This window comes from Nothoprocta perdicaria, unplaced genomic scaffold, assembly GCF_003342845.1.
Source record: "Nothoprocta perdicaria isolate Ctin4 unplaced genomic scaffold, notPer1 scaffold_62, whole genome shotgun sequence".
In the NCBI taxonomy this organism is placed as follows: domain Eukaryota; kingdom Metazoa; phylum Chordata; class Aves; order Tinamiformes; family Tinamidae; genus Nothoprocta; species Nothoprocta perdicaria.
In genome coordinates this window covers 1,999,830-2,014,769 of record NW_020455888.1, presented here as the reverse complement: position 1 = coordinate 2,014,769, position 14,940 = coordinate 1,999,830, and the positions used below count along the sequence as shown (strand labels likewise).

The window sequence follows — 14,940 nt, the reverse complement described above, 5'->3', positions numbered from 1 at the left end:
TTTCTTCCTCGCTTTGTTTCGGACCCGCAGCCTCTCCCAGTTCTACCCGTTAAGCAGAAGAGGGAGGTTTCCCGTTTCCTCGGGTGCGCAGCCTGCCCGGGCAGCAGCCGCGCAGCACCGCGGAGCATCTCCCGGCGCTGCCGGCGGCCCCGGGGCGGCCGCGCTGGAGCCGGAGCCCACGGGCACAGCGGAGGGACCTTGCCCGCCCGCGCACGGTCTCGTGCCTCCTGATGGAGTTTTATTTAACTTGGAGAGAGGAGCCTGTCGCGGAGGGACGCGGGGCTACGCGGCCGTGCTACCCACCGCGGAGCCCCGGGGGGCTGCCGAGCTGCGGAGCGAGAGCAAGTCCCGCGGGGGAGCGGGACAGCCGCGCTGCCCGTCCCGCGTGAGCCACGAGGCTGGTGGCCGGGGTCGGGCTGCTCCTCGGAGCGGTACCCGCGGAGGGAGCGGTACCCGCGGAGCGGCCCCTGCGCGGAGCGGCGCGGAGAGGAGCGGAGCAGCCCTGCCCGGCAATTGCCGGCGCTACCGGCCGGTGGCGACCGCGACCAGGGGCTGCCCGGCTGGAGAGCGGGTGGGGGGTCGCTCCAATGGGACGTTTTCCTGCTCGGGAAATGCTGATTCATCATTTTATATTCATATTTATTTTATATATATATAGGTCTTTTATATATATGTACACATATAGAACACACACATGCATATATGCGTTCATATAGGTGTGTGTGTATGCGTATATTCATTTCCCCTGGAAAGTGCTGTCTCCTCACCCCATGAGTTACCACTGCCAAGAAGGTTCCCATGGCYAGGATGAAATAGACACGGGCATGGAACACCCACCCTAGGCACAGGAAATGTGGCCTCAGCTCCTTGCCAGGCTTCCTTGGGAGCGCGGGCTGGAACATCAGTGACCTGCTCCCAAATGGGCTCCTGCAGTGACTGGCTACGCCAAGGCTTCCGCTTTCCTGTTGGGAAGGTTTCCCGTTGTGCAAATCACGGCAAGCCACTACCCGAAGAGAAGGTGGACTCTGTGATCCTGTGAGAGACTGGCTCAGTTTCCTGTCCTAGTGTATCCAGGGCTGTATACACCCTGGAACAACTTGAGCAGGAAAAGCTCCTCTTGCTTAGAGGAAAACCTGGCGCTCCGGCTATGAGATATATCCTGAGACTGACTCAGCTGCAGTAGGCACTGGAGGAGTGTATTGCTGAAATTTGGTTTGGCTTAGTGCTTTTACAACTGCTTTTCTGACAGTTATTCCTTCCCTCCTAGTAGGATAACTTGATCCTTAAGACTTTATTGCAACCTTTCAGCTTGTTACGATTTGTTTTGTTGAAAAGGAAATCATGCACAGCTYTCAGCATCCAGATGGGATGATCATACTTCTTCTGAATCAGTAGTAAAACTTTCCATACTTGCATTTGCACCTAGTGTTTCAAAGTTATTGGAGAAGTGGTTGTTTTGTGCCATGCGTAGACACTTGCTACACTTTTCCTCCCATTTCACCCTCCTACACTGTCTGCTTAAAAATCTTACTCAGGCTGGGCAGAGCTTCACTTCTCAAGTGTTCTTGGTGAGACTTGATTCATCACTGTGGTGTGGTCCCCTGCTGTGGCTTAGCCTGGGAAGGCATCTGCTGAGCTCCCATTGACCAACAGGCTCTGGGACAGATTCACAGCAAGAGCCAGTRGTTCAGGAGATACTGCAGACGGTTTCATAGGGAGGGGACGGAAAGAAGCCTTTTAACTTGTGTATGTCTAAATTTAATCTCGTCAAAGCAACATGCAGGCTGCAAGCCATGGGCTTCCTGTTTCAGAATGAGATTAAGGAAATTCTACTTCTTTGACACGTGAGTGTTGGGAACCTCAGCCTGCCAGTATTTCAGTGCATGTTCTGGATTCTYTGTGGTGATGTGGGAAAGAGCTATATTCTTATATCTGTCCTGTGTAGTACTCAATGTATGCACTGTGTAGTACATACATTTACTTTACAGTTTGCCTATATTTATTTTACAAATTATATTGAGTGCAGTTATGCTAAAAGCTATGTACAAAATGGTCAAAATGAAACTTTGCTGCCGCATTTGGTTTTGATCGTTGGTCTTTGCATGACAATGTTTCTAATCCATGGTGTTTGGGRATGAAAAGGATTGGGATTTACCCAGAAAAGTCAATATTTCTGCAGCCTGGAGAAGTGACAATGTGACCATGTTTTCCAAAACATGAGACAGATAAATTAGCTTTATTTTTGGCTGTCAAACAGGTGATATGTACCTCACAACTGGCAGCGAGCAGATAAATCAAATCTAATATAGTCTCAGCTGTGGACAGGGTGGTATAAATCTGACATCCCATTGGGAACTAGATACATCAAAAAATCCYGAATAAATGATGGATTTTTCAAAAACCTTGTCAACTGAAAGAAAAATGAAGGAAGAAATTCTAGGTAACTTGACTTCCCTGAAAGTGCTATTCAGATGGAACTTCATGTATAAGGTTTCTGTTTGATTTGCATGCCCAGCTGAAACAGCTGCACAAACACTGTTGCAGTGGTCCAAAGTGAAATTAGGAATGGAAGTCTTCATGGAGTCCTGAAAAACTGGGATTCCCCAGGCTTCTGGGCCTTTTCGGAACTTTGATCCCTTAAAAATTCCAAACTCCATCCACACAAGACTGAAGACTTAGACCTTGAAGTAAAACACAGATTTTTAAAACATTGAATATATATATTAATATATATATTATTGAATTTAATATATATAATGCACCAAACTTTCTGGTATTACTAAAGAATATCATTTACTCATGTTTTATCAGACAAGCATAAACTCTCAGCAAAGCTGATTCAGTCTCACAGATTTGCCTGTTAAAGTGGGGTGATTCATTTGGACTGAACTGTCATATTATAGATTTATGGTTCACCAAGGAACTGGGCATGGTTCTATGACAAAAATCTTCATATCCAGAAACACTCCATACATTTTAAACCTTAAAACCTTCTCACTGGGGAGATTCTGGGATTTTTTTTTTTTTTTTTACATGTGAACAAAAATAAAACAACAACAAACAAGCTGACCCTATTTTTTGTCAGATGCTTCAAAGGCTTAAATCAGTAGCCCTTCACACTGTGTGGGTGTACAGAACAAAAGGAAATTGTCCAGATTTTGAGGACAGTGGCTGAGTCCTCACACTTTAATGTGGTTTGGAAACTTCAAGCCCAATGTTTATCAAGTTGCTACTTTTCATGTCCAACTGAGATTGGGAAAGGAAGAGGCTCAGCAGAGGAGGGTTAAGGTTCGGCCCTTTCAGAAGTCAGTGTCCAGTTGGGCTGTGGTGGGGCTTTATCAGCAAAATTGTTCCTCTGGGTCTGCTCGAATTAGGGCTTGAGATTTCCTGCTGCAGCTCTTAGAGGTAGTGAGATGCAGGGCAGCTCTGCCGTGAAGCCAATGGCCATGGTCACACCTGCTTCTTCAGGCCAACCTCTCCTCCCAGTGTGAGACCTCCGTGCARCAAGCTGCTCCCTTCACAGCCTTTCTACCTCATCTTTCCCCCCAGCAGTCTGTTTTACCTCCTTATTAATATTAATGAAGAATGCTATTTGTGAAGGATGTAAGAATGGGGAGAAATTGGAGCATGAACTTTGCGTAGGGACAGCACCAGGCTCGTTTCTGTTTGATCTTGTGATGTATCCTCATGATGCATGCTTCTTGGGCTAAGAAATGGCCTTCCTTGATATTCCTAGCTAGCTAGGAATGGCTCAATGTCTTAATCTACCGTGTGGGAGCTGCTCATCTTAAAAAATTATTGTAGTGATTGTCATGAAGGTGCCCAAACACTTTTATCTCAACAAAATGCAGAAATTCTACTTCATTCATCTGAGGTTGGAGGTGAGCATGGCATAAACTCATGGTTAAAATAAAAAGCTAAATATCTTGCAAGAACCAGCCTGAAAGGTGAAAACACCCCTGCAGGATCAAATCCTGTGCCACGTGCTCTAGGTGTCCCTGCTTGAGCAGGGAGYTGGATCTCTAGAGGTCCCTTCCAACCTCAGCCATTCTGGGATTCTTTGAAAATGCTGGCAATGGTGCCCAAAGTGAAGTGTGCCACAATATTGTCCCTATCGTACCTGGTAAACTGTATCCATGCTGCAACATGAAGCCAAGCTATAAGCTCGTTTTGCTCTGCTGGTCAAGAAATAAGAGGCATAAGGCAGATTTTATTTTAGATCTTTTAGAGGCATTTTTATCTGAAACTGAATTCTTAAGTCATTGGAATATATGGAGAAGATCTGTGTGAATGGGTGTCTTGTTCCTTTTCTAATTCGGTGATGAATCATATCTAGAAGTTCTGGGGTTTTTTGTTTGTGATTTCTTTTTGAGCACATAGTGAGTGGAAATACATCACTCATGATAAAAAGGGGATTACTTTGCTGATGATACATCTCTRTTGTTCAAGACCATTAGAAATTCTTGTGAAACAGTTATCTAATTTGTTCATCTTCTCTCTTGGATTTGTTTTGTGTTTTATGATAATGGGAAAGCAAAAGATTCCCATTCAGGCTGACAGGATTTTACTATGCTGTTTCCTCCATCCCTTTTTTGTTACCAAAATCAATCTGTACGTATTGACAATGTTAAGTCACCCTGGCATTACCGTTGTAATATATTTAGACATAGGTACAATCCAGTATGAAGACAGCACTGATGTGCACTTGCATGATTCCAACATATCTCTAGACATGAGGCTACTCTTCAAGCATTCATTGATACATGGTACAAGTATTCCTAAAAATGGTGCCTTTTAAGTCATTTTCCCTCTTTGGGAGCTCCTGCAGCACATTGACCTGTTCATAACCATTAATTCCACTTGAAATGAGTTGTTCTTGCCTGTTAGAGCAAGGGAGGAAGGGGAAGTGATTAGAAGAAAGCTCTTTCCAGRATTTTAGTGGGTTTAAGATTCTGTCCTAATGTGGTGACATGTCTTCTGTGACATCCCCGGAAGTGGGGGTGGTTTGTACGGGCACTGTGGCTCTTGTAGAGGCCCAGGACCCATGAGCAGATGTCTCTGTTCCCCAAGGTTCCCTTGGGAAGCCTGTGCTCTGGGAATGGGACCCCCTGCTTGGTGCGTGGGGGAGTGGGGAAGGATGAGCGTGAGGGCGCTTCATGAGAGGAATTYCACAATTTCACATAGTTCGCTTAAGCGTCCTTCCTGTGGGATTCTTTTCTTCCATGGAATGTAGGAATTCACTCCTTTTGTTCTCATTGTCATTTCTCCCTGGAAGACCTCTCGTCAGGATAACTCCGGGCTAATGGTAACCAAAACATGGGAGCTGCCATCCTGGATCAGACAAGGGGTCTATTTAGCTCAATGTCCTGTCTCCAGCAGCATCYAACATTTGATCTCCAGGATAGGTTCAAGAAACCCTATAGGAAGCAGTTATCTGWCAAAATTCTCCAGAGAAGAGAGTCTAAAGCCTATTACCAGATATTAAGAAATTATGGGATTTAGGGTTAAGGAAACTAAAATTAGTTCCTGCTAAAATTTATGCTTTATTGATATTTATGTCAAGTGGATTTGAAATAATGCAGTATAATCCCACTTTATTATCTACTATGTAGAATTTTCTTCTTTYGTTGTGCTGGCAAAAATTTAGGGTGAAAATCTACCTTTCTGTATCCCGTTACAGTGCTAGAGTAAATATTATTCTTCCTAGGTTCATCRGTACTCATGATTCAGTGTAAATACAAAGATTATAGTTTCCCAATGTAAACTGCTCTTAGTCATACTTCCCAGAAGCTTTCCACAGAAACACCTACCATGGATTTTACTTCAGCTGACATTTAAAAGTAAAACAGGAATTAGTCTTTGGGCCGTTGATTGAACTGTGTTTTTTGCATGTCAAAAAGCCAAACACAATCTGACCTACTGAGGTAGACCTCGGTTGGTGCTGTCCTCACCTACCTGGTTTCCTGCTGCAGAACATCAGTGGTCCACACGGCTACCAGAAGCAGAAAGGGTTAGTGGCCTGTGTCAAGCAAGTGCTTAAGGCCACCCCATCTGCCAGTCCAAAGGGAAAGGGAAGATCTTGGAAGGAAGAAGGCAGGAACCTTGTCTAAGTTTTCTTTATAAGTGACCTTTAAATTGTGGGAAAATATGGGCTTACAGGAAACAAAGGCATTCCCTGTATGGACCTGCTTCTAACCAACTCTTTAACTGTTGTGCTGTGTTAGTTATTTTCTCTTGATTTCAACAGAGAGCCATTTTTTTATAGCTCTGTTCCATTGGTTAAAGAAAAATGGATGAAGATAAATTCCCATTTTTATCCTTTTTTTTGGARTGTTATCAGACAATTCATCTGCAGTGATGAAGCATTGGCAATGATAGCTAGCAGCCTTGAACAATTTGGAAATCCAGCAACTTTGCATTAAGGTTTTTTTTGAGTTACTCTTTATTTCTGTATGCACAACTTAATGAATGCTACGGTCTCATATACTCGAATACAGGTAGACTTCTGCTGCTGGGCAAACTGACAAGTTCCAGATGGCAGATTACTGGCAGTTAGGCAGTTCATCTGTTTGGATATCTCTGTGAAATAGTTTCCCAACTCAATTGCTTAATTTGTCCTACAAGAGAATCTATAACAATTCTTGACTATCAAGGTAGTAAAGAAATTGAATTTGCTCAAGAAAAAATCTCTCTTTATTCTACAAAGGAATTTTAAATGCTTTTCTTTTGTGTGTGTGTGATAAATGATGATATATGTYAATAATAGATCTGATTTATCACCAAATGTAATATGGATATTGTTACCTAGGACAATTGTGTATGAGATGGCATCTCATACTACAGTGGATGGAACACAGTCTGCTGTCCTCAAGGGATCTCTGGGACATAGGGACTCTCTAGAGGGTCAGGATAGACCCATCACACTGGATGGGATGAGCACCCATCTGTGCTGAAGGGCCCTTTGGAAGTGCCCTACAGCCTGACTCTGCTGATATTAATCCTTGCTGAGAACAGTCTCAGTAGATATAGACTTGTTCTTTTTAAGTTGTTCATCCCTCAGTTGTTCAAATCACAACTGTGTTTTTTTTCAGTGTGTAATATATGTGCATGGACTTTTTCCCCTTGTTCTGGTTAATCCAAGTGAAGGTCAGGTCAGGGTTCATGGTGGAGAAGTTGGACTGTACATCTAAATTCCCATTTTCAATTCCATGTACTCAATGGAGGGGAAAAAAAAAAGGTTGTGTCTGTGGCTGATTTTTCCTTCTTTTCTATAATTTCTTCCTTCTTCTATAACCAAATAAATGAGCACCTGTGCCACTGTGGCCATGGTATTCTTAAAAGTGAATGCATAAAAAAGAAACTTAGTGTTTTTTTTTTTTAAATCAGGCATTGTAAAGGTTTAATTTGGAAATTTATTTTAATTATATATGGTATTATGTAAAGTGCCTATGCCTATGCACAAAAAGTACTTGGTGACTTTTGTATGGACAGACTRCAAAGTTTGGAAGAGCAGGTGAAGCAAGGACCTTTGAGTAGATAACAACTGGGCACAGAACACACAACTGCATGGTCTTGTTGTCTTCATGGTTTTCTTAGCTTCCAGGCTAAGTTGGTAGTAACTGGGGCCAGATTTACTTCAAATAATCCACTGTGATTTCAGTTGTTAAATATCTAGAGATCAACAAGAGAAACTTGATGCTGCTGAGTAAAATGGTTTTACCATGCATATCTGTAAGAACAGTCTTACAAAACACTGGGACAAATATGAGCAAAACATCTGACAGTTGAATAGCAAATATTGGAAAGAAAAATAATTGTTTATATTTACAACCACTGGCCACATTGGCGTGGTGGTGTGTGCTACTCAGATGTGTTAATGCGGGCTATCAGAATCCCTCTATTTTTAGCTGGCCAATGTTATGCTTTGCCTGTGGAGCATCTAATCTTGTATCTGTGTGTATACTCACATTCACGAAGTAGATGTGTATGCATAGTAAATAAAGCCCTTATCACTTGCTCTGAAGTCCAGAGCTGAGAGGGGAAGGACATCCTCAAATAATAGACATATACACCTTCCTGTGCCTGTGCAGATATTCCTTGGGCAGTAACTTCGCTGCTCTGCTTGCTGACTGCTTTTTAATTCCAGGGCACAGAGTCAGGGTCAAGCACTTTAGTCTGTGCAGGATTCTTGTAATCTAGAGTGATAAACTTATGATTTTCAGGCTTTATTAGGATGCAGGATCATACAGCAGCTCTGCCTTCTCATCCATTAGCTCATTCATTTCCKTCACAGAATCACAGAATTCTTGGTTGACTGTTATGATCTAAAGGGAGTTTAAATTCTTAAATTATAGTTGGGAGTTAAGCGTTTGGTACAGAAATCGTTGGATGATCTTAATGGCAGGTGTTATTCGGAAGAGCAGACTAGATAATCAAGACGCCCCTTCTGGACATTAAAGGGACAAATGATGATTTTTGTGTGATAGTGCATATTTTGTAGGTAACAACTTATTAAGAATTTTCTTGATCTTGCAAACAAACAAGAACACATTTCAGTCACAACAGAGGCTGGTACAAGTGATAACTCCATTGAGGAGGGAAATAGCTCGAACCATTTCTTCTACCCTGGCCATGTTTCTATTTGTTGGCTCTGTATCAGCACCCACAGCGCCTATCTCCACACAGAAGCAAACAGGATATAAGGACAAAGCTACCTTACAGGCTGTGTTGGTTAACCCTTGCAATGCCCCATTCCCCCTACAATGGAAAGGGAGGAGGAACTTCTCCCATTAGCAGGTCTTCCCAGTCCACCAGTAAGCAGGGAAGTAGGAAAATCAAAGCTTTCCAGTCACCTCTTAGAAATTTTCAACCAACTGCCTAAAAGCTTTCCTCTCTCATAGATGCATATTGGCTGACAATCTCAGARTTGATTAAACTAAGGATGACCCATTGGTTGATATTGCTCCTTGTGATCAGGTGTAAACCAAAGCTTTAATGATTCTTCAGACCTCCCCTCAAGTTCCTTTCTAGGAAAAAAAATAATTTGGCATAATGAGGAAATGGGACTTGTGGATAAGTACTGTGACTATTTTGACCCAAATAAAATATATTTATGCACAGAGGGACTTGAAGTTTCTTTTGAAAATATGGCAGTATATTGACAGAAGAACTCTGATATAAAAAAGAACTACTGATTCCCCGGATTTCCTAACAAAACGGAGTAAAGCAATATGCACCCCACTAGGTTAGCCTGTGGACGTGTTAACGTGCTATAGATCAGTCTTGCTTTCACTGGAGACACTGAAGGTCAACCCCATGAATAACTACCAAGCGTTTGGGCTAGATTTTGCATTTGCTTGTTATTTGCACTCATGAGTATTTCCTGTTCTCCTCAATGGGAGGACTCGTAAGGAAGTGCTCATCAGCAAGAGTAAGTCCTAGGGCACATTTGAAATGAGTGACTCACGTTTTAGGGAGCAGAGAGAGGTGAAGACCCTATTAAGAAAACATGCACTCTCCTCCCAGGCCATGATTGTCCTATACAAAATATACTTTTTTTGCTGAATGGGTTTAAATCGGGAGGAAATGATATTTGATGGCAGAAAACACAAAAGGTCAGTTATGTTTAACRAGGTTTAAAGCGTGTGCAAATCCAACAATGACTAGAACAATTGCTTCATGACGGATAACTTTATTGCCCACAGACAGCACTTTCAACCCAGAAGGTCAAATTCTTTGTGTACACTGCAAAGATAAACTGATCACTCTCCTTAACCTCTCATTATGCCAGTGAAAAAGATTAGTTAACATGTTCAGGATAACTGGAGTGGTCTGTAGATAATCCCTCACCCTTAAACTATGACAAAAGAAAAGATGCAATAAAAAAAATGTGTGCTAAACCTGTTAATTTCAAAGAAGTTTGTGAATCTCTCTCTTTTTTTTTTTATTAGTAAGATATTGAGCTAGCCTGTGGATTGATTTTCTTTAATTGAAGGTAACAGAGATGTGAAGTGGATATAAGGAAATGTAAAGAAATAGAAACGATAAAGGACGGAATGGATATAGTGATCCAGAATATAGTCCTCGTTGTTAGTTCAACAGATAATTGTTTTTGATGAGGTCTGGGTTTTGATAAAGCTGGTGGAAAGTTGATCACTTGTAAATGGTTCCTCAGATGGCTGCAGAACTAGGAGTGCAAATATGCCCTTTAAATCTTGTATCATATTGGAAAAATGATTCATGTTAATTGATTATATATATTTATTATTTTAATTACCTGTGATCAGTCTTTAGCTTAACAGGTTGCTCAAAATTGTATTTACTTCACTCAGAGAGATCACTGCCAGTTTGTAAAGGTAGAAAATAATTGAAGAAATTTTATTYTTTTATTCCTTTGCGAATGACAGCAGTATCTGCTACATTAAATACTTCACAGATTCTATCCTCTGCTTCATTAAAAATGGATTTGTCTCTCATTTTGGGCAGACTGGCTAGCGTTTGCAGGCTAAATTGATGTTTGCTCATTAATTAAGAAACCCCATTGACTGACTTTTAGACGTATCTAATAAGCCTTCCAAAACAAATAGAATATGCCAAAAAAAAGCTCACTCCTTTCTCTATGGGAGGATTCCTCAGTTATCAGGATTAATTAACATGAAAAGCAGTTTGTACCCCCCAATATAGGTCAGTGTGAGGGTAGGCTGCTGATGGTCGCTCAGTGACAGGCATAATGATAAGTGAACATGTCCTGATGAGCCATGACCCTGCAGAAAAGGCAGTGTCAAGTAAAATGCCCACAGAAGATACACAGAAGACATAATCCACTTCTAAATATTGACAGTAGGAATTTCACTGCTATTCTCCTTCTTTTTCTTCTCTGGTAAACATGTCAAACTCTATTGCATTTGTGCAATGTGTCAGTTTTCTAGCATTTAGGAAYGTAAGAAAGCTAATGACCCAGGAACAGATAGAATGTCAAATAAAGCTATTTTTCCTCAGACCCAGTGTCTTGCCAGTAAGAGCATTGCCTTACATCCTCACAAAARCAGCAGCATAGTCCAGAAAGACATTTTTTTGTTTCATTTTTTTGTAAGGGGAAAACTATCTTCATGACGTATGTATAATAACATATATATAATGACATACAACAAATCTGCTATGTCCTGCCAACTGCACTGATGTTAGTGGATGTGATTAACTGTTTGGAGTTAAATGTCTTAAACAGACTTGAAACCAGTGGTGAAACTCTGGCTTATGTCCATGGGAACAAAGTTGGATTAACACTGAGCACTACCTAAGATCCCATCTGCAATATATACAAATACAGCTATATATTTCAGATATATGTAATATGTGCAAAATGGCAAAGTCTGCAAATGTATGCAGATATCTGAGCTTCTTTTTTGTCTAGAAGGTGGAGCACAATTGTAGGGTTTTTTTTCCCATTTTCATTTGATTTTTAACAGCACTAAGGCTGTTCCGACGAGCACATTTCTGGGCTATCTTATTTTCCTCGAGACTTTCACAAGGACATTTTTGATTACATGAGCTTAGAATTTGCAAGAGAAAAACTGACCGCTTTTATACTGCTCTCTTGCCTTTAACATTTGTCAGACTTTTAAAGACAGCATGAAGCCCGTGTTCCCGGGGTGGTCTCCCGTTCCCGGCCCGGATCAGGCTCGAGCGCTCGCTGCACTGCTGGAGTCGCCCTCTGCCTCCCCATGAGCTCAGTCACGAGCTCATGACCGCTGCCTGGGAGAGCATGCAGTGACATTTGGGGACAGTGTCCGGACACGTCACTGCAGAGCGGCTGCCCCGGGCTGTTGTCCACGGTGGGGAGCTGCTCTGCTGCTCTCCCCGGGCACTTGTCCRTGATTGCACCACCTCCACCAAATTCACGCCCTGAGAAACCTGCCTCTTGTAGCAGCTGCTCATTTTGGCTCCTCCTTTGGCAGATCCTACAGAAAGTTTTTCCTATGCACGGAATAGTCAAGAAACATTGCKGGGTCCTTTTAGCTTTCCTAGCTTTTCTACATAGTTTCTGGGTGGAAACGCTTTCTTGGGAGAACATCTGAACCTCCCATTCTAGGATGGTAAGAGATGTGATCGGAATGCAGGAATATGTTGCTTTCATGAAAGTGTCAGATTGCTCAGTGTGAGGATGCTCTCAAGTCCTCTCAGCCAATGTGCCCAGATTCCTCATAACACAAGCAGAGCTAAGCTTTTATAYCAGCCTATTTCAAATCCTCAATATTTAGTTTTAGAAATATTATTTCTCAGTTGAAAAGCAATAGACTCATAGTCTTTAAGTATCTATTGCAGGCTCACCCATAACAGCACAGTGCATCGTTTGGCAGCCCCAGCATCTCAGGGTTTAGATGCTTAGTTGGTAGATGCAAAATGTGTAATTGCAAGATTCCATGTAAATTATTTCTTCAAAGATTTGCTGCTTTTCTTCCCCCATCTTAGCAGCTGGCCTGAATGAATGTTCATTTCCAGTTAGGAGTGTGATTGTCTAGACAAATCATGGGTGAAGTTTGTGTATTTGTATAGTATTACCATTCAAATTCATGATAACGTTTGTGGCACAGTTCAGTTTAGAGAACCTCCCTATTTAAAAAACATGTTTAAAATTATCTTGCTTTAAACTCACCTATTCGAGTTATATTTTTAGTATATTTATGTGTTTAAGTATATCCTTTAAATCTTTTAAATAGAGGTGAATAGTTGTAAATACAGGAATGCTTCTGGATCCATGGCTTTAATGAAAAATATACAGAGATAAGTGGAAAAATGGAACTAATTTAGATATTGAAATTTAATTACTTAAAATTAACCACTACACTTTATCTCCCTAGAGTGTTAAGGGAAAGAAACGTGTGCCAAAAAACATGAATGAGCAGTTTAGGAGACTCATTAGGTATTTATTTCTCCCCATTTACTTTTCTGAATACTCACAGAGGCTGATAATATTATTTTGTAGGGAATTGGTGGGAAATACTCAATAGCAAATGGGTAGACCACTGACTCTTAGAACAAAACAACGCCAAAAATAAACCAAAAAAGAGCTGAAGGCAGTGCCTCCTTACATCTTAACATTTTGCATAAAAATTTTGTACTTCCATGTGTTTCTTCAAAAGTGGAGRCTTCCACTTTTGAGACTTCTAGGTCTTTCTCAGACTGAAGGAGGTCAGATCCACTGCTCAGAAGAAACTTTTCACACACAATCTCTAATCCAAAGCTATATGCACTGCTGAGGGAAAGCTGCTGAATTTAGAGCAGCCAGTGGGCTAATGAGAGTTTAGATTGTCAAAATCTAGTTACCTATCTTAGCCAGAGCTGGTATCCAAAAGTTCCTTCTATACTCAGTGAAGGAGGCCTTCCCAGTGGGTTATTCACAGCATCCAAATAAGACTCACTTATTTCTACTATGTTTGATGCATACAGATGTTAGTATTCAGCTGTGGTAGGGAGTGCTTAGAATGGCCTAAAATAGCTCAACAGAAATTGTACTTGACCRTGTTTGAGTGGAAAACACACAGTACGGTTATTTACGTGACGTTATTTCCCTCATATGTTGACAATGAAATACTTTCTCCTCAAGTAAAATGGTCTGGGGTGCTTGCAGTTCTTCTCTTCTACCACTGAGACAGTCACAGATTSCACTCATGTCCAGATTTAGACTTAAACTGTTTTTCGACTTCAACCATTTCAAAATATTTGCTTGTTATGTTCTTAGCTTCTGGAACACTTTGCTGTCAGCATGAGGGCAATAGGATCAAAGATTGTTTCTTCTGCAAGTCATGAGTTTCTGTCTGCCTGACATGAGAACTTCTGTGCCTGTGGCCTATTACTGGACAGAGGAAAATGTGATGCATTTCCAGCACTTGCTGGCTTGATGCAAGGGAAGGGAATGTCCTCTGACACTCTCGCTTTCTGACCATAATGTTGTCTCATGGAGTTCTGAAACTCCTTTACATAGCCTCTGAAAAGTGTGTCTGGATGTTTATAAGTGTCCTTTGCTAATTCTTGTTACATGAAACCCCTGAGCACCAGGCTTTCATCYACTGTACCAGAATGGTATGTGGCTTGGGACATTTTGTAGGCTTGTTTGCTCAATTTTGCTAGGGAGTTCTTGTTCTCAAAGTTTACCTTAGAGCTGTCCAGTAGCTTTTTGACACCACTTTACTCTGGGAGAACTTTCACCTAGAGGGGGACTATAGGTAGCAGTTTTGCAACCTTCGGTCAAGACAGGCAGACTTCAAATCCTTGCTCACCCTTTCCAGAGGAGTCTCAGCTTTGCAGTGCGTTATTCAAGGTTGAGTTAAGTGTTTCAGAGGTCAAAAATGGACCTTGCCACAGGAGGAGCAGCTTTCTGCTCTTCCTCTTCCAGGAGTTGTCCTGATGGTGTTTCCTTGGGAAACACCACCAGCTGTGTCTGAGGCTCTGATGGGCCAGGAGAACCGCACTCATGTGGCTGGAGGCATAGCCATGAAGTCCAGAGATTCTTTCATGGTGCTGTCAATGGACCATTGAGAGCAAAGCTACAGATCAAAGCCTGCGTAGCCTTCGTTTCTCCTTTCCTTCCTCAGTGATTCTTATGGAAGAGGATGTGAGTCCTGAGTCAGAACAGGCAGATTTTGCTCACGGAAAGAATATGCATAATAAGGGGAAGGGTGCTCCTTTTCTTTGCTTTCACCTTCCAGTGTAACATTATGAATGTGAGTGCATTAAATGCTGGGAACTGATGTACAATTGTTAACAATTTTCTTCTTTGCTTTTCTAGGATCTAGTTCAGGATCAAAATTAAAAGTTCCTGTGCTGAGTATAAATGGCCCACAGCACGTCATTCAAGCAGGCCAGACTTTAAATCTCACATGCAGGTAACCAACTGAGCTGGCTTCTGATAATCTGCCTAGGAGTTTATACACCTGACACTTT

The 14,940-nt window shown here is 41.8% G+C and overlaps 1 protein-coding gene across 1 annotated transcript in view; it reads left to right on the top strand.

Moving 5' to 3' along the window:
- FLT1 (fms related tyrosine kinase 1) overlaps positions 1-14,940 on the top strand; it is a 109,684-nt gene that overhangs the window by 662 nt on the left and 94,082 nt on the right. The window contains exon 2 of the mRNA XM_026049819.1: positions 14,786-14,882. The gene's annotated coding sequence lies outside the window, so the exon portion shown is untranslated. The remainder of the gene's footprint in view (positions 1-14,785; positions 14,883-14,940) is intronic.